The following is a 21,411-nucleotide window of genomic DNA, read 5'->3' as shown; positions in this document are numbered from 1 at the left end:
TTAAAACAGCACCAACTTGACAAACTATCGTTGTGGTTTTGATGCGTAGGTAAGATTGGTTCTTGCTAAGCCCGTAGCAGCCACGTAAAACTTGCAACAATAAAGTAGAGGACGTCTAACTTGTTTTTGCAGGGCATGTTGTGATGTGATATGGTCAAGACATGATGAGATATAAGTTGTTGTATGAGATGATCATGTTTTGCTGAAGTTATCGACAACTGGCAAAAGCTTTACGGTTGTCTCTTTATTGCATAAGATGCAAGTGCCAAATAATTGCTTTACTTTATCGCTATGCGATAGCAATAGTTGCAAGAGCAATAGTTGGCGAGACGACCATATGACGACACATTGATATAGATCAAGATGATGGAGATCATGGTGTCATGCCGGTGACGATGGTGATCATGAGAGTACTTTGGAGGTGGAGATCAAAGGCACAAGATGATGATGGCCATATCATGTCACATATTTTGATTGCATGTGATGTTTATCTTTTATACATCTTATTTTGCTTAGTTTGACGGTAGCATTATAAGATGATCTCTCACTAATTATCAAGAAGTGTTCTCCCTGAGTATGCACTGTTGCGAAAGTTCTTCGTGCTGAGACACCACGTGATGATCGGGTGTGATAGGCTCTACGTTCAAATACAATGGTTGCAAAACAGTTGCACACGCGGAATACTCAGGTTATACTTGACGAGCCAAGCATATACAGATATGGCCTTGGAACACGGAGACCGAAAGGTCGAGCGTGAATCATATAGTAGATATGATCAACATAGTGATGTTCACCAATGAAACTACTCCATCTCACGTGATGATCGGACATGGTTTAGTTGATTTGGATCACGTAATCACTTAGAGGATTAGAGGGATGTCTATCTAAGTGGGAGTTCTTTAAGTAATATGATTAATTGAACTTAAATTTATCATGAACTTAGTCCTAGTAGTATTTTGCAAATCATGTTGTAGATCAATAGCTCGGGCTGTTGCTTCCCTCTGTTTATTTTGATATGTTCCTAGAGAAAAATTATGTTGAAAAATGTTAGTAGCAATGATGCGGATTGGATCCGTGATCTGAGGATTATCCTCATTGCTGCACAGAAGAATTATGTCCTTGATGCACCGCTAGGTGACAGACCTATTGCAGGAGCAGATGCAGACGTTATGAACGTTTGGCTAGCTCAATATGATGACTACTTGATAGTTTAGTGCACCATGCTTAACGGCTTAGAATCGGGACTTCAAAGACGTTTTGAACGTCATGGACCATATGAGATGTTCCAGGAGTTGAAATTAATATTTCAAGCAAATACCCGAGTTGAGAGATATGAAGTCTCCAACAAGTTCTATAGCTAAAAGATGGAGGAGAATCTCTCAACTAGTGAGCATGTGCTCAGATTGTCTGGGTACTACAAACGCTTGAATCAAGTGGGAGTTAATCTTCCAGATAAGAGAGTGATTGACAGAATTCTCTAGTCACCATCACCAAGTTAGTAGAACTTCGTGATGAACTATAGTATGCAAGGGATAACGAAAACGACTCCCGAGCTTTTCATGATGATGAAATAGATGAAGGTAGAAATCAAGAAAGAGCATCAAGTGCTAATGGTTGACAAGATCACTAGTTTCAAGAAAAGGGCAAAGGAAAAAAGGGGAACTTCAAGAAAAACAGCAAGCAAGTTGCTGCTCAAGTGAAGAAGCCCAAGTCTGGTCCTAAGCCTGAGACTAAGTGCTTCTACTACAAAGGGACTGGTCACTGTAAGCGGAACTACCCCAAGTGATTGGCGGATAAGAAGGATGGCAAAGTGAACATAAGTATATTTGATATACATGTTATTGATGTGTACATTACTAGTGTTTATAACAACACCTTGGTATTTGATACTGGTTCAGTTGCTAATATTAGTAACTCGAAATGGGAGTTGCAGAATAAACAGAGACTAGTTAAGGGTGAAGTGACGATGTGTGTTGGAAGTGATTCCAAGATTGATATGATCATCATCGCACACTCCCTATACTTTCGGGATTAGTGTTGAACCTAAATAAGTGTTATTTGGTGTTTGCGTTGAGCATGAATATGATTTGATCATGTTTATTATAATACGGTTATTCATTTAAGTAAGAGAATAAATTGTTGTTCTGTTTACATGAATAAAACCTTATATGGTTACACACCCAATGAAAATGGTTCATTGGATCTCGATCGTAGTGATACACATATTCATGATATTGAAGCCAAAAGATGCAAAGTTAATAATGATAGTGCAACTTATTTGTGGCACTGCCGTTTAGGTCATATTGGTGTAAAGCGCATGAAGAAACTCCATGCTGATGGGCTTTTGGAATCATTTGATTATGAATCACTTGGTGCTTGCGAACCATGCCTTATGGGCAAGATGACTAAAGACTCCGTTCTCCGGAACAATGGAGCGAGCAACAGATTTGTTGGAAATCATACATACTGATGTATGTGGTCCGATGAATATTAAAGCTCACGACAAGTATCATTATTTTCTGACCTTCACAGATGATTTGAGCAGATATGAGTATATCTACTTGATGAAACATAAGTCTGAAACATTTGAAAAGTTCAAAGAATTTCAGAGTGAAGTGAAAAATCATCGTAACAAGAAAATAAAGTTTCTACGATCTGATCGTAGAGAAGAGTATTTGAGTTACGAGTTTGGCCTTCAGTTAAAAACAATGTGAAATAGTTTCACTACTCACGCCACCTGGAACACCACAATGTAATGGTGTGTCCGAACGTCATAACCGTACTTTATTAGATATGGTGCGATCTATGATGTCTCTTACCGATCTACCACTATCGTTTTGGGGTTATGCATTAGAGACAGCTGCATTCACGTTAAATAGGGCACCATCTAAATCCGTTGAAACGACGCCGTATGAAATATGGTTTGGCAAGAAACCTAAGCTGTCGTTTCTTAAAGTTTGAGGTTGCAATGCTTATGTGAAAAAGTTTCAACCTGATAAGCTCAAACCCAAATCGGAGAAGTGCGTCTTCATAGGATACCCAAAAGAAAATGTTGGGTACACCTTCTCTCACAGATCCGAAGGCAAGATATTCGTTGCTTTGAATGGATCCTTTCTAGAGAAGGAATTTCTCTCGAAAGAAGTGAGTGGGAGGAAAGTAGAACTTGATGAGGTAACCGTACCTTCTCCCTTATTGGAAAGTAGTTCATCACAGAAATCTGTTCCTGTGACTACTAGACTGATTAGTGAGGAAGCTAATGATGATGATCATGTAACTTCAGATCAAGTTACTACCGAACCTCGTAGGTAAAACCAAAGTGAGATCCGCACCAGAGTGGTACGGTAATCCAGTTCTGGAGGTCATGTTACTTGACCATGACGAGCCTACGAACTATGAGGAAGCGATGATGAGCCCAGATCCCGCGAAATGGCTTGAGGCCATGAAATCTGAGATGAGATCCATGTATGAAAACAAAGTATGGACTTTGATTGACTTGCCCAATGATCAGCGAGTCATTGAGATTAAATGGATCTTCAAGAGGAAGACGGACGCTGATAGTAGTGTTACTATCTACAAAGCTAGAATTGTCGCAAAAAGGTTTTCGACAAGTTCAAGGTGTTGACTACGATGAGAGTTTCTCACTCGTATCTATGCTTAAGTCTGTCCGAATCATGTTAGCAATTGCCGCATTTTATGAAATCCGGCAAATGGATAAACAAAACTGCATTCCTTAATGGATTTATTAAAGAAGAGTTGTATATGATACAACCAGAAGGTTTTGTCAATCCTAAAGGTGCTAACAAAATGTGCGAGCTCCAGCGATCCATCTGTGGACTGGTGCAAGCATCTCGGAGTTGGAATATGCGCTTTGATGAGATGATCAAAGCATATAGTTTTATACAGACTCGCGGTGAAGCCTGTATTTACAAGAAAGTGAGTGGGAGCACTACAACATTTCTGATAAGTATATGTGAATGACATATTGTTGATCGGAAATAATGTAGAATTATTCTGCAAAGCATAAAGGAGTGTTTTGAAAGAAGTTTTTCAAAGAAAGACCTCGGTCAAGCTTCTTACATATTAAGCATCAAGATCTATAGAGATAGATCAAGACGCTTGATAAGTTTTTTTTCAATAAGTACATACCTTGACAATATTTTCAAGTAGTTCAAAAATTGGAACAGTCAAAGAAAGAGTTCTTTGCTGTGTTACAAGGTGTGAAATTGAGTAAGACTCAAAGCCCGACCACGGCAGAAGATAGAAAGAGAATGAAAGTCATTCCCTATGCCTCAGCCATAGGTTCTATAAAGTATGCCATGCTGTGTACCAGATCTATCGTATACCCTACACTGTGTTAAGCAAGGGAGTACAATAGTGATCTAAGAGTAGATCACTAGACAGCGGTCAAAATTATCCTTAGTGGAATAAGGAAATATTTCTCAATTATGGAGGTGACAAAAAGGTTCGTCGTAAAAGGTTACGTCGATGCAAGTTTTGACACAGATCTGGATGACTCTAAGTCTCGATCTAGATACATATTGAAAGTGGGAGAAATTAGCTAGAGTAGCTCCGTGCAGAGCATTGTAGACATAGAATTCGCAAAATACTTACGGATCTGTATATGATAGACCCGTTGACTAAACTTCTCTCACAAGCAAAACATGATCACACCTTAGTACTCTTTGGGTGTTAATCACATAGCGATGTGGACTAGATTATTGACTCTAGTAAACCCTTTGGGTGTTGGTCACATGTCGATGTGAACTATGGATGTTAATCACATGGTGATGTGAACTATTGATGTTAAATCACATGGCGATGTGAACTAGATTATTGACTCTAGTGCAAGTGGGAGACTGAAGGAAATATGCCCTAGAGGCAATAATAATGTTATTATTTTATTTCCTTATATCATGATAAATGTTTATTATTCATGCTAGAATTGTATTATCCGGAAACATAATACTTGTGTGAATACATAGGCAAACCAAACGTCACTAGTATGCCTCTACTTGACTAGCTCGTTAATCGAAGATGGTTATGTTTCCTAACCATAGACATATGTTGTCATTTGATTAATGGGATCACATCATTAGGAGAATGATGTGATTGACATGACCCATTCCATTAGCTTAGCACCCGATCGTTTAATATGTTGCTATTGCTTTCTTCATGACTTATACATGTTCCTATGACTATGAGATTATGCAACTCCCGTTTGCTGGAGGAACACTTTGTGTGCTACCAAACGTCACAACGTAACCGGGTGATTATAAAGGAGCTCTACAGGTGTCTCCAAAGGTACATTTTGGGTTGGCGTATTTCGAGATTAGGATTTGTCACTCCGATTGTCGGAGAGGTATCTCTGGGCCCTCTCGGTAATGCACATCACATAAGCCTTGCAAGCATTGCAACTAATGAGTTAGTTGCGAGATGATGTATTACGAAACGAGTAAAGAGACTTGCCGGTAATGAGATTGAACTAGGTATTGAGATACCGACGATCGAATCTCGGGCAAGTACCATACCGATGACAAAGGGAACAACGTATGTTGTTATGCGGTCTGACCGATAAAGATCTTCGTAGAATATGTGGGAGCCAATATGAGCATCTAGGTTCCTCTATTGGTTATTGACCGGAGACGTGTCTCGGTCATGTCTACATTGTTCTCGAACCCGTAGGGTCCGCACGCTTAAGGTTTTGATGACAGTTATATTATGAGTTTATGCATTTTGATGTACCGAAGTTTGTTCGGAGTCCCGGATGTCATCACGGACATGACGAGGAGTCTCAAAATAGTCGAGACATAAAGATTGATATATTGGAAGCCTATATTTGGATATCGGAAGTGTTTCGGGTGAAATCGGGATTTTACCGGAGTACCGGGAGGTTACCGGAACCCCCCGGGAGGTATATGGGCCTTAGTGGGCTTTAGTGGAAGAGAGGAGAGGTGGCCAGGGCTGGGCCGCACGCCCCTCCCCCCCTAGTCTGAATAGGACAAGGAGAGGGGGGCGGCGCCCCCCCCCCTTCCTTCTCTCTCTCCTCTTTCCCCCTCCCGAATCCTATTCCAACTAGGAAAGGGGGGAATTCTACTCCCGGTGGGAGTAGGACTCCTCTTGGCGCGCCCTCCTCCTGGTCGGCCGCACCTTCCCCTGCTCCTTTATATACGGGGGCAGGGGGCACCCCTAGACACACAAGTTGATCCACGTGATCATATTCTTAGCCGTGTGCGGTGCCCCCTTCCACCATAATCCACGATAATATTGTAGCGGTGCTTAGGCGAAGCCCTGCGACGGTAGTACATCAAGATCGTCACCATGCCGTCGTGCTGACGGAACTCTTCCCCGACACTTTGCTGGATCGGAGTCCGGGGATCGTCATTGAGCTGAACGTGTGCTAGAACTCGGAGGTGCCGTAGTTTCGGTGCTTGATCGGTCAGGCCGTGAAGACGTATGACTACATCAACCGTGTTGTGCTAACGCTTCCGCTGTTGGTCTACAAGGGTACGTAGATCACACTCTCCCCTCTCGTTCCTATGCATCACCATGATCTTGCATGTGCGTAGGAAATTTTTTGAAATTACTATGTTCCCCAACAATACCCACCATATAGCTTCCTCAAAACAGCCACCATACCTACCTATTATGGCATTTCCATAGCCATTCTGAGATATATTGCCATGCTACTTTCCACCGTTCCGTTTATTATGACACACTCCATCATTGTCATGGTGCTTAGCATGATCATGTAGTTGACATCGTATTTGTGGCAAAGCCACCATTCATAATTCTTTCACACGTGTCACTCTTGATTCATTGCATATCTCGGTACACCGCCGGAGGCATTCATATACAGTCGTATTTTGTTCTAAGTATCGAGTTGTAATTCTTGAGTTGTAAGAAAAATAAAAGTGTGATGATCATCATTATTAGAGCATTGTCCCAGTGAGGAAAGGATGGTGGAGACTATGATTCCCCCACAAGTCGGGATGAGACTCCGAACGAAAAAGAAAAAAAAAGAAAAAAAGAGGCCATAAAAAAGAGATAAAATGCCCAAATAAAAAAATGAGAGAAAAAGAGAGAAGGGACAATGCTACTATCCTTTTACCACACTTGTGCTTCAAAGTAGCACCATGTTCTTCATAGTAGAGAGTCTCTCATATTATCACTTTCATATACTAGTGGGAATTTTTCATTATAGAACTTGGCTTGTATATTCCAATGATGGGCTTCCTCAAAATGCCCTAGGTCTTCATGAGCAAGCAAGTTGGATGCACACCCACTTAGTTTGTTTTTGAGCTTTCATATACTTATAGCTCTAGTGCATCCGTTGCATGGCAATCCCTACTCACTCACATTGATATCTATTGATGGGCATCTCCATAGCCCGTTGATACGCCTAGTTGATGTGAGACTATCTTCTCCCTTTTTTTCTTCTCCACAACCACCATTCTATTCCACCTTGATACGTCTCCGTCGTATCTACTTTTCCAAACACTTTTGCCCTTGTTTTGGACTCTAACTTGTATGATTTGAATGGAACTAACCCGAACTGACGTTGTTTTCTGCAGAATTGCCATGATGTTGTTTTATGTGCAGAAAACAAAAGTTCTCGGAATGACCTGAGATTCCACGGAATATATTACAATAAATAATAAATAATCCTCGCTAAAGATGAAGACCAGGGGGCCCACACCCTTCTCATGAGGGTGGGGGGGCGCCCCCCCTAGGGCACGCCCCTACCTCATGGGCCCCCTGGAAACCCCCTGACTCCAACTCCAACTCTATATAACTGCTTTCAGGGAGAAAAAAATAAGAGAGAAGAAATCATCACGTTTTACGATACAGAGCCGCCGCCAAGCCCTAAAACCTCTCGGGAGGGCTGATCTGGAGTCCGTTCGGGGCTCCGGAGAGGGGGATTCGTCACCGTCGTCATCATCAACTATCCTCCATCACCAATTTCATGATGCTCATCGTCATGCGTGAGTAATTCCATCGTAGGCTTGCTGGACGGTGATGGGTTTGATGAGATTCACCATGTAATCGAGTTAGTGTTGTTAGGATTTCATCCCTAGTATCCACTATGTTCTGAGATTGATGTTGTTATGACTTTGCTATGCTTAATGCTTGTCACTAGGGCCCGAGTGCCATGATTTAAGATCTGAACCTATTATGTTTTCATCAATATATGAGAGTTCTAGATCCTATCTTGCAAGTCTATAGTCGCCTATTATGTGTTATGATCCGTTAACCCCGAAGTGACAATAATCGGGATACTTACCGGTGATGAGCACAGTTTGAGGAGTTCATGTATTCACTATGTGCTAATGCTTTGTTCCGGTTCTCTATTAAAAGGAGGCCTTAATATCCCTTAGTTTCCATTAGGACCCCACTGCCATGGGAGGGTAGGACAAAAGATGTCATGCAAGTTCTTTTCCATAAGCACGTATGACTATATTCGGAATACATGCCTACATTACATTGACGAATTGGAGCTAGTTCAATGTCACCCTATGTTATGACTGTTACATGATGAACCGCATCCGGCATAATTATCCATCATTGATCCAATGCCTACGAGCTTTCCATATACTGGTTTACGCTTATTTACTTTCCCGTTGCTATTGTTACAATCACTACAAAATACCAAAAACATTACTTTGCTTTCATTACTCTTTTGTTACCGTTACCATCACTATCATATTACTTTGCTACTAAACACCTTGCTGCAGATACTAAGTTTGCAGGTGTGGTTGAATTGACAACTCAGCTGCTAATACTTGAGAATATTCTTTGGCTCCCCTTGTGTCGAATCAATAAATTTGGGTTGAATACTCTACCCTTGAAAGCTATTGCGATCCCCTATACTTGTGGGTTATCAAGACAAATGTCTGGCGCCGTTGCCGGGGAGCATAGCTATATTCTTTGAGTCACTTGGGATTTATATCTGCTGGACACTATGAAGAACTTGAGAGATCCAAAAACCAAGATCTATCCCTCAACTACGAGGGGAGGTAAGGAACTGCCATCTAGCTCTGCACTTGATTCACCTTCTGTTATGAGCAAGCTTGTGACACCTACACCTGCTTCTGCTATTCGTTCTGATATGTCACATGTTATTGATGAGGCTACTTCTGCTATGCATGATACTTATGATGAAACTACCTCTATGCATGATACTACTATGCCACTTAGTGATTTTCTAGAGGAATGACTTGCTAGGGCTAGAGAGATTGAAAATATTGAATCTGATTATGAAGATGAAAGTGATGATGGAGAATCACTTGTTATTCCTGAGGGTTATTTATTTGATCAAGATGCTTCTTTAGCTATTTTAGCCTGCAAAGATAGATATGAACTCAAATGGTTATTAGCTAAATGGAATAAGCAATCTCCAAATGCTAGGATGAGACCTGACCCTGCTTTTGCTACTTCACCTATATGTGTTACTGATAAGGATTATGAATTCTCTATTGATCCTGATATAATTACTTTGGTTGAATCTGATCCTTTTCATGGCTATGAATCTGAAACTATTGTAGCACATCTGAATAAATTAAATGATATAGCTACCCTGTTCACTAATGATGAGAGATCCCGCTACTTTTATATCCTTAAAATATTTTCGTTCTCATTAAAGGGTGATGCTAAGATATGGTTTAACTCTCTTGATCCTGGTTGTGTGTGTAGTCCCCGGGATATGATTTATTACTTCTCTGCTAAATATTTCCCTGCTCATAAGAAACAAGCTGCTTTAAAGGAAATATACAACTTTGTGCAAATTAAAGAAGAGAGTCTCCCACAAGCTTGGGGAGGTTTCTCAAGTTACTTAATGCTTTACCTGATCATCCTCTTAAGAAAAATGAAATACTTGATATCTTTTATAATGGACTAACCGATGCTTCCAGAGATTACCTGGATAGTTGTGCTGGTTCTCTTTTCAGGGAAAGAACACCGGATGAAGCTGAAATCTTATTGAATAATATGTTGGCAAATGAAAATAATTGGGCACCTCCTGAGCCAGCTCCTGCTCCAATTAATGATCCTATTCCTAAACCAACTCCGAAAAAGAGAGGTATTCTATTTCTTAGTCCCGAAGATATGCAAGAGGCAAAGAAATCTATGAAAGAAAAAGGTATTAAAGCTGAAGATTTTAAGAATTTACCTCCTATTAAAGAAATACATGGTCTTAATTTACCACCTATTGAAGAAACATATGATCTTAATCCTTTATTTATGGGAGAACCTCCAGACCCCGATAACCCGACACAGGTAGTAAAGGTAAATTCTCTCTATAGATATGATAGAGCTGAAATCCCTCTTGCTAAAATTGCTAGTCAATGCTTGGATGAGTTTGATAATTTTATGTCTAAGCAAGAAGACTTCAATGCTTATTTTGGTAGACAATTAAAACAAGATGTTGATATGATTAAATACTTGGGTGATTATATGGCTAATATTAGAGGTGAACTTAAACTTGTTAGCAAACATGCTTCTATGGTTACCACTCAAGTAGAACAAGTACTTAAAGCTCAAAAGGAATTGCTCAATGAGATGAATAGTAAGAAAAATGATTATGCTATTAAAGTGGCTACTAGAACTGGTAGAATGACTCGGGAACCTTTGTATCCTAAAGGCCACCCTAAGAGAATTGAGCAAGATTCTCAGAGAAATAATATTGATGCACCTAGTTCTTCTAAAAGGAGGAAAAAGAAAAATGATAGAACTGTGCAAACTTCTAGTGAACCTATTGCTGAACCACCTGATAATCCAAATGATATTTCTATTTCTGATGCTGAAACTCAATCTGGCAATGAACATGAACCTAATGAAAATGTTAATGATGATGTTCATAACAATGCTCAACCTAGTAATGATAATGATGTAGAAATTGAACCTGCTGTTGATCTTGATAACCCACAAGCAAAGAATCAACGTTATGATAAGAAAGACTTTGTTGCTAGGAAACATGGTAAAGAAAGAGAACCTTGGGTTCAGAAACCCATGCATTTTCCTCCCAAACCATCCAAGAAAAAGGATGATGAGGATTTTGAGTGCTTTGCTGAAATGATTAGACCTATCTTTTTGCGTATGCGATTGACTGATATACTCAAAACAAATCCTTATGCTAAGTACATGAAAGATATTATTACTAGTAAAAGAAAGATACCGGAAGCTCGAATTTCCACCATGCTTGTTGATTATACTTTTAAGGGTGGAATACCAAAGAAACTTGGAGATCCAGGAGTACCTACTATACCATGCTCCATTAAAAGAAATTATGTTAAAACTGCTTTATGTGATCTTGGAGCCGGTGTTAATGTTATGCCTCTCTCTTTATATCATAGACTTGACTTGAATAAGTTGACACCTACTGAAATATCTTTGCAAATGGCTGATAAATCAACTGCTATACCTATCAATATTTGTGAGGATGTGCCTGTTGTGGTTACAAACGTTACTATTTTAACGGACTTTGTTATTCTTGATATTCCCGAGGATGATAGTATGTCTATTATTCTTGGAAGACTTTTTCTTAATACCGCAGGGGCTGTTATTGATTGCAACAAAGGCAATGTCACTTTTCATGTTAATGGTAATGAGCATACGGTACACTTTCCGAGAAAACAACCTCAAGTTCATAGTATCAATTCTATCGGAAAAATTCCATCGATTATATTTGGAGATTTTGAATTCCCTGTTCCTACTGTCAATAAGAAATATGATATACTTATTATTGGGGATGTGCATATCCCCATTGAGGTAACCTAGTGTTATTTGAAATTTCTCCAGTTTCATGTTAATCGGAATGAGTTTGTTAGCAAGACTTGATCAACCTTGTTAGTGGATTCCTTTTGACGAGCATGAGATTGATGAAACTAGAAGCACAATCTTCTGTACCCCACTTTTACTTTCTGTTATTTAGTTGAAATAAAGTAAAAATAAATAATTTTCTGTCCGTTATCTGATTATCCGTGCAATATAAAAATACCTCGAAACTAAAAGTTCTCCAAATGCCCTGAAAATTAAATATGTTTTTTTTCTAGAATATTTGAGGATTTATGGAACAAAGAACACACCAGGGGGCCAACCACCTTGCCACGAGGGTGGAGGGCGCGCCCCCTGCCTCGTGGGCCCACGGTGGCCCTCCTCCACTTATTCTTTCAGCCACACACTTCATCTTCCTCCCCCAAACACGAAAAACCATCTCAAACCCGAGTCCAAGCTCGTTTTGATGCCATTTTCGATCTCCTTGCTCAAAGCACCTCTCACAAAACTGCTTGGGGAGATTGTTCCTTGGTATGTGACTCCTCCATTGGTCCAATTAGTTTTTGTTCTAGTGCTTTATTCATTAAAAAATTTTGCCGCTTGGGTGACCCTGTTCTTGAGCTTGCATGTCAAATTTATATGGTCAAAAGTAGTTTTGATGCATGATATAGGCCCTAGGCACTTGTAGGAGTAGTTGCTGTCAATATTATTGAGTTTGGTTTACTTTTATTTTGACGTTACTAAAAAATTTCAGAATTTTTCAGAGGAAGAAATATGCTTAGGAAAATGTTCCAAGGTGGTTCTTCAAAGAAGAAAGGACCCAGGCTTGCAATGCGTGATGCTGACGAAGAGCCACCAAGAGACGCTCCAGTGCGTCCTTGTGAATGGCCTTCTGAAAATTTTATGGATCGAGCGGGAATTAAAGAAGAATTTAACGCATATTTGCGTAATGTCGATCTTGAGGACTTTGATGCAGACAAATGCCCCCAGTATCATGAGCTCACAAGCTCTTTTGTGAGGAGGTTTGAGTATTCATCTTCGCGTAATTCTCCTTCAGTCATGTTTGATCTTTATGACAAATCTTATACCATGGACTTAGAGGATTTCACTTCTGCTTGCAAACTTCCACAATGGGGTAGTGTTAGGGATCCCCCTAAATCTGAATTTAGAAACTTTCTTGCTAGTATAACTATAGGGGAATCTAGGGATATAACGCAAGCTACCATAGGGAGCATTCACTTTCCTGCTATACATTATTTTGCTCTCTTCATAGGTAGGTGCATAAATGCTAAGGATGAAGCATGTCACATGTGTGTCCCTGACCTTAGCATTCTCAGGAGTGCTGTGTCAGGAGGCCAATCTTATCATATGGGAGCCATTGTAGCTCGTAGGTTGCATCATAATAGACATAATAGAGATTTCTTTGGAGGGATTTATGCAACCCGCTTAGCTAAATTTCTTGAGATAGACATTCGTGAAGGAGACATGGAGTTGCCTCCTTCTTATTTAGATTTTGATTCTATGGTTTCCCACCATTTTGTCGAGAGGAACGAATCACCTCTCCAGTACCGATTAATCTTTGACAGATGCCGTGTTGTCCATATTACTCTCCCTGCTCCTGCTTTCTTTGATTATCAGGCAAGAGGAGGATATACTATTACCAGAGAGGAGGCAGATGAGTACGAGAGGAGAGCGGAGGCCGCTCGTCGCCACACTGCAGCTCAGGAGGCGATAGCCGCTGCATCACAGTACGACCCCAACAACTATTATTATGGATATCAGTCAGGTCAGCCGTGGCCATAGACCAACTTAGGCCAAAAGCCTAAGCTTGGGGGAGTACGTATTTCTCACCAACATTACATTTATGTTCACACACACTCATTGCCAGATGTCGGTGCTCATACTTTTTCATTGTATCATCCATGCTAGTTTATTTTTTTATGCTTTCTTCTTGTGTGTTTGATAAACCTTAAGAAAAACCAAAAAATTTAGTTGTAGCTTTTAATTAATATACTTTCCATGATTGTAGTGGTAATTAAAAAGAAAACCCAAAAATATTTCATGTTCTTCTTTTGCTTGTTGGGAGCTTTCCCGTGTAAATAGTTTTATTTCTTTTCTTTTCTTTGGGGGTCAGTAGGAGAAGACCATGATTAAATTGTTGAAGTGGCTCTTATATGCATTATTGTTTATCTGACAAAAGAGCCCATATTTCCTTGTCTTCTCCTGTTTATTGAATGCTCGCAGATTCCATCTTAGTCCAATGCACGTGCACTCTTATTATTATTCACATCGTTCGGTCATGCAAGTGAAAGGCAATTATGATGATATATGATGGACTGACTGAGATGAGAAAAGCTGGTATGAACTCAACCTCTTTTGTTTTTGTAAATATGATGAGTTCATCATTCTTGATTCAGCTTGTTATGAATAAACATGTTTGCAATGACAATTAGAGATCATAGTTGCTTGTGCCATGCTTGATTAGCTATGAGCTATAATGATTTACCTTGCGTGCCAACATGCTATTAAAATGGTTATGATTTGGTATGATAGGGTGGTATCCTCCTCTGAATGATTTAAGTGACTTGACTTGGCACATGCTCACGCATGTAGTTGAAACAAATCAACATAGCCTTCACGATATTTATGTTCATGGTGGATTATATCCTACTCATGCTTGCATCCAATGCTTATTAATTTTAATGCATGTACATGGCTGTTGTCGCTCTCTAGTTGGTCGCTTCCCAGTCTTTTGCTAACATTCACCTGTACTAAGCGGGAATACTGCTTGTGCATCCAAATTCCTTAAACCCCAAAGTTATTCCACATGAGTCCACTATACCTTCCTACATGCGGTATCTACCTGCCGTTCTAAGTAAATTTGTATGTGCCAAACTCTAAACCTTCAAATAATCATCCTGTTTTGTATGCTCGAATAGCTCATCAACTAGGGTTGTCCGTATCTTCCATGTTAGGCGGGTTATTCTCAAGAGGAGTGGACTCCGCTCCTCACTCACAAGATAAAGGGTTGGTCACCGGGATGCCCAGTCCCATATGCTTTATGCAAACTAAATCAAAATAATTGCAAAAAAAAGTCGCCCTAGGACCTGATGTATGTTGGAGGCACTCGTTGTTCGAGCAAGCCATGGATTGATGTTTGTTGGTGGAGAGGGAGTATAAACTTTACCATTCTGTTTGGGAACCGCCTATAATGTGTGTAGCATGGAAGATATCGTCGTCTCTTGGTTGTTATGTTGACAATGAAAGTATACCGCTCAAAATATTATTCGCCTCTATTTCAAAACCGAGCTCTGGCACCTCTACAAATCCCTGCTTCCCTCTGCGAAGGGCCTATCTATTTACTTTTATGTTGAGTCATCACCCTCTTATTAAAAAGCACTAGCTGGAGAGCACAGCTGTCATTTGCATTCATTGATGTTAGTTTACATTGGGTGTGACTATGATTGGACCTCTTTTACCATGAATTACAATGTCTAGTCAGTCCTTGATCTTTAAAGGTGCTCTGCATTTATGTTTTGCGGTCTCAGAAAGGGCTAGCGAGATACCATCTTGTTATATCATATTATGATTGTTTTGAGAAAGTGTTGTCATCTGAGATTTATTATTATGGCTTGCTAGTTGATTATGTTATTGATATGAGTAAGCATGAGACCTGAGAATTATTGCAAATGTGGTTAGTTATAATCTTTGCTGAAAACTTGAATGCTAGCTTGACATATTTACAACAACAAGAGCAAACAGAGTTTGTAAAAGTTTTTCTTTATTTCTTTCAGTTTATCAACTGAATTGCTTGAGGACAAGCAAGGGTTTAAGCTTGGGGGAGTTGATACGTCTCCGTCGTATCTACTTTCCAAACACTTTTGCCCTTGTTTTGGACTCTAACTTGTATGATTTGAATGGAACTAACCCGGACTAACGCTGTTTTCAGCAGAATTGCCATGATGTTGTTTTATGTGCAGAAAACAAAAGTTCTCGGAATGAAACTCCACGGAATATATTACAATAAATAATAAAAAATCCTTGCCAAAGATGAAGACCAGGGGGCCCACACCCTTCTCACGAGGGTGGGCCCCCCCTAGGGTGCGCCCCCTACCTCGTGGGCCCCCTGGAAACCCCCCGACTCCAACTCCAACTCTATATAACTGCTTTCGGGGAGAGAAAAATAAGAGAGAAGAAATCATCGCGTTTTACGATACGGAGCCGCCGCCAAGCCCTAAAACCTCTCGGGAGGGCTGATCTGGAGTTCGTTCGGGGCTCCAGAGAGGGGGATTCGTCGCTGTCGTCATCATCAACCATCCTCCATCACCAATTTCATGATGCTCACCGCCGTGCGTGAGTAATTCCATCGTAGGCTTGCTGGACGGTGATGGGTTGGATGAGATTCACCATGTAATCGAGTTAGTTTTGTTAGGGTTTGATCCCTAGTATCCACTATGTTCTGAGATTGATGTTGCTATGACTTTGCTATGCTTAATGCTTGTCACTAGGGCCCGAGTGCCATGATTTCAGATCTGAACCTATTATGTTTTCATCAATATATGAGAGTTATAGATCCTATCTTGCAAGTCTATAGTCACCTATTATGTGTTATGATCCATTAACCCCGAAGTGACAATAATCGGGATACTTACCGGTGATGACCATAGTTTGAGGAGTTCATGTATTCACTATGTGCTAATGCTTTGTTTCGGTTCTCTATTAAAAGGAGGTCTTAATATCCCTTAGTTTCCATTAGGACCCCGCTGCCACGGGAGGGTAGGACAAAAGATGGCATGCAAGTTCTTTTCCATAAGCACGTATGACTATATTCGGAATACATGCCTACATTACATTGACAAATTGTAGCTTGTTCTATATCACCCTATGTTATGACGGTTACATGATGAACCGCATCCGGCATAATTATCCATCATTGATCCAATACCTACCAGCTTTCCATATACTGGTTTACGTTTATTTACTTTCCCGTTGCTATTGTTACAATCACTACAAAATACCAAAAACATTACTTTGCTTTCATTACTCTTTTGTTACGGTTACCATCACTATCATATTACTTTGCTACTAAACACCTTGCTGCAGATACTAAGTTTCCAGGTGTGGTTGAATTGACAACTCAGCTGCTAATACTTGAGAATATTCATTGGCTCCCCTTGTGTCGAATCAATAAATTTGGGTTGAATACTCTACCCTTGAAAGTTGTTGCGATCCCCTATACTTGTGGGTTATCACACCTATAGTGCTATGTCCATGGCTCATGCTCATGTATTGCGTGAAAATTGAAAAAGTTTTGAGAATGTCAAAAGTATGAAACAATTGCTTGGCTTGTCATCAGGGTTATGCATGATTTAAATATTTTGTGTGGTGAAGATGGAGCATAGCTAGACTATATGATTTTGTAGGGATAACTTTCTTTAGCCATGTTATTTTGAGAAGACATAATTGCTTAGTTAGTATGCTTGAAGTATTATTATTTTTATGCCAATATGAACTTTTGTCTTGAATCTTTCGGATCTAAATATTCATACCACAGTTAAGAAGAATTACATTAAAATTATGCCAGGTAGCACTCCACATCAAAAATTCTGTTTTTATCATTTACCTACTCGAGGACGAGCAGGAATTAAGCTTGGTGATGCTTGATACGTCTCCAATGTATCTATAATTTTTGATTGCTCCATGCTATATTATCTACTGTTTTGGACATTATTGGGCTTTATTATCCACTTTTATATTATTTTTGGGACTAACCTATTAACCAGAGGCCCAGCCCAGAATTGTTGTTTTTTGCCTGTTTTAGGGTTTCGAAGAAAAGGAATATCAAACGGAGTCCAAACGGAATGAAACCTTCGGGAACGTGATTTTCTCAACGAACAAGACCCGGGAGACTTGGACCCTACGTCAAGAAAGAAAAGAGGAGGCCATGAGGTAGGGGGGCGTGCCTACCCCCCCCCCCCAGGCGCGCCCTCCACCCTTGTGGGCCCCCTGTTGCTCCACCGACGTACTCCTTCCTCCTATATATATCCACGTACCCCAAAACTATCAGATACGGAGCCAAAAACCTAATTCCACCGCCGTAACTTTCGGTATCCACGAGATCCCATCTTGGGGCCTGTTCCGGAGCTCCGCCGGAGGGGGCATCGATCACGGAGGGCTTCTACATCAACACCATAGCCTCTCCGATGAAGTGTGAGTAGTTTACCTCAGACCTACGGGTCCATAGTTAGTAGCTAGATGGCTTCTTCTCTCTTTTTGGATCTCAATACAATGTTCCCCCCTCTCTTGTGGAGAACTATTCGATGTAATCTTCTTTTTGCTGTGTGTTTGTTGAGACCCATGAATTGTGGGTTTATGATCAAGTCTATCTATGAATAATATTTGAATCTTCTCTGAATTCTTTTATGTATGATCGGTTATCTTTGCAAGTCTCTTTGAATTATCAGTTTGGTTTGGCCTACTAGATTGATCTTTCTTGCAATGGGAGAAGTGCTTAGCTTTGGGTTCAATCTTGCGGTGTCCTTTCCCAGTGACAGTAGGGGCAGCAAGGCACATATTGTATTGTTGCCATCGAGGATAACAAGATGGGGTTTTCTTCATATTGCATGAGTTTATCCCTCTACATCATGTCATCTTGCTTAAGGCGTTACTCTGTTTTTAAATTAATACTCTAGATGCATGCTGGATAGCGGTCGGTGAGTGGAGTAATAGTAGTAGATGCAGGCAGGAGTCGGTCTACTTATCTCGGACGTGATGCCTATATACATGATCATACCAAGATATTCTCATAACTATGCTCAATTCTGTCAATTGCTCAACAGTAATTTGTTCACCCACCGTAGAATACTTATGTGATACGTCTCCAACGTATCTATAATTTTTGATTGCTCCATGCTATATTATCTACTATTTTGGACTATATTGGGCTTTATTTTCCACTTTTATATTATTTTTGGGACTAACCTATTAACCGGAGGCCCAGCCCAGAATTGCTGTTTTTTGCCTATTTCAGTGTTTCAGATAAAAGGAATATCAAACGGAGTCCAAACGGAATAAAATCTACGGGAATGTGATTTTCTCACCGAACGTGATCCAGGAGACTTGGACCCTACTGCAAGGGAGCAAAGAGGTGTTCACGAGGGTGGGGGCGCCCCCCCCAGGGTGCGCCCCCTGCCTCATGGGCCCCTCGGTGCTCCACCGACGTACTCCTTCCTCCTATATATACACACGTACCCCCAAACGATCAGAACAGGAGCCAAAAACCTAATTCCACCGTCGCAACTTTCTGTATCCACGAGATCCCATCTTGGGGCCTGTTCTGGAGGTCCGCCGAAAGAGGGCCGTCATCACGGAGGGCTTCTACATCATCATAGCCTCTCCGATGAAGTGTGAGTAGTTACCTCAGACCTTCGGGTCCATAGTTAGTAGCTAGATGGCTTCTTCTCTCTCTTTGAATCTCAATACAAAGTTCTCCCCCTCTCTTGTGGAGATCTATTCGATGTAATCTTCTTTTTGCGGTGTGTTTGTTGAGACCGATGAATTGTGGGTTTATGATCAAGTCTATCTATGAATAATATTTGAATCTTCTCTGAATTCTTTTATGCATGATTGGTTATCTTTGCAAGTCTCTTCGAATTATCCGTTTGGTTTGGCCAACTAGATTGGTAGTTCTTGCCATGGGAGAAGTGCTTAGCTTTGGGTTCGATCTTGCGGTGTCCTTACCCAGTGACAGAAGGGGCAGCAAGGCACGTATTGTATCGTTGCCATCGAGGATAACAAGACGGGGTTTATTTCATATTGCATGAATTTATCTCTCTACATCATGTCATCTTGCTTAAGGCGTTACTCTGTTTTTAACTTAATACTCTAGATGCATGCTGGATAGCGGTCGATGAGTGGAGTAATAGTAGTAGATGCAGAATCGTTTCGATCTACTTGTCACAGACGTGATGCCTATATACATGATCATGCCTAGATATTCTCATAATTATGCTCAATTCTATCAATTGCTCAACAGTAATTTGTTCACCCACCGTAGAATACTTATGCTCTTGAGAGAACCGTTAGTGAAACATATGGCCCCCGGGTCTATTCTCATCATATCAATCTCCATCACTTTTATATTGTTTTGCTATTTACTTTGCTTTTACTTTTTACTTTGCATCTTTATATCAAAAATACCAAAAATATTCTATCTATCAGATCTCAGTCTCGTAAGTGACCGTGAAGGGCTTGACAACCCCTAATCGCGTTGGTTGCGAGTAGCTATCGCTTTGTGCAGGTACGAGGGACTTGAGCGTGGGCTCCTACTGGATTGATACATTGGTTCTCAAAAACTGAGGGAAATACTTACGCTACTCTGCTGCATCATCCCTTCCTCTTCGGGGAAAACCAACGCAAGCTCAAGATGTTGCAAGAAGGATTTCTGGCGCCATTGTCGGGGAGTCTACGCAAAAATTCAATATACCAAGTACCCATCACAATCCCTATCTCTCGCATTACATTATTTGCCATTTGCCTCTCGTTTTCCTCCCCCCCCCCCCAATTCACCCTTGTCGTTTTATTCGCCCTCTCTCTCCCTATCCTCCCTCTCTATTTGCCTCTTTTTGCCCGTTTGCTTTTTTGCTCGTGTGTTAGATTGCTTGCTTGTCGTCATGACTAGTCTCATATCTTCTCCGTTATCCCCCGAGAGTGAAGTTCAAAATTTTAAACAAATGGAGGGCGAAAATCTAAAAGATGCTTGGTATAGAATTTGCAATGCTCAAAATAGATCTACCAGAAAACAATCTACCTTAGTTCTTCTCCGCAATTTTTATGTAGGTATTAATCCTTGGAATAGATATATCCTCGATACCATTACCGGAGGGAACTTCTTGGGTAGCCATACTTTTGATTCTTATAATGCTATGATAGATTTATTTGGCTCACCACCTCTTTTGGTTAATGGAACCATGTTAACTTTGGAGCATATTATGCAAAGACTTGAAATTATTGAAAATAAATTTTCTACTATTGAATCAATTGAAAATCTATATAAAAATATCCACAATCAAATTACTCAATATGGATCTATGGTAGGAATGACCTTGAAAAATATTAAGGAAAAGGAACCCATAGTTAATGAGAAGATGAACTTAGATTCTACTAGAATTGATAAACTTGAGGGTATCATTACAAACTTGGGAACCGCTTTTTCTTCCGTAAAGAATACTCCAAGTCCTCCTACTAAAATTGCCAAGCTTATGTATGTTCCTAAAAATAAGGGTGAATCATCTAGTAAGGAAACTGCGGATCTTAAATATATAAGTGTTCATCCCAATCTTTTTGCTATCATTAAGGAACCATTTATTACAAATGAATTTTTAGATCTTGTGCCTAAAATTTTGATAATCAATAAAAATAAAGAAATTCCTAAAGATGGTAGATGCCTAATTGAAGAATTGCCTACCAAAGATGGCAATACCTAGATCTATCCTTGCTTGTTATGCCTAGCTAGGGGCGTTAAACGATAGCGCTTGTTGGGAGGCAACCCAATTTTATTTTTATTCCTTACTTTTTGCTCCTGTTTAGTAATAAATAAATTATTTAGACTGTGTTTAGGTTGTGTTTTTTGTGTTTAATTAG

This window comes from Triticum urartu, chromosome 7A (assembly GCF_056163025.1).
Source record: "Triticum urartu cultivar PI428250 chromosome 7A, HENAU_Tu73, whole genome shotgun sequence".
Lineage (NCBI taxonomy): Eukaryota > Viridiplantae > Streptophyta > Magnoliopsida > Poales > Poaceae > Triticum > Triticum urartu.
This window is presented reverse-complemented; position numbering follows the sequence as displayed.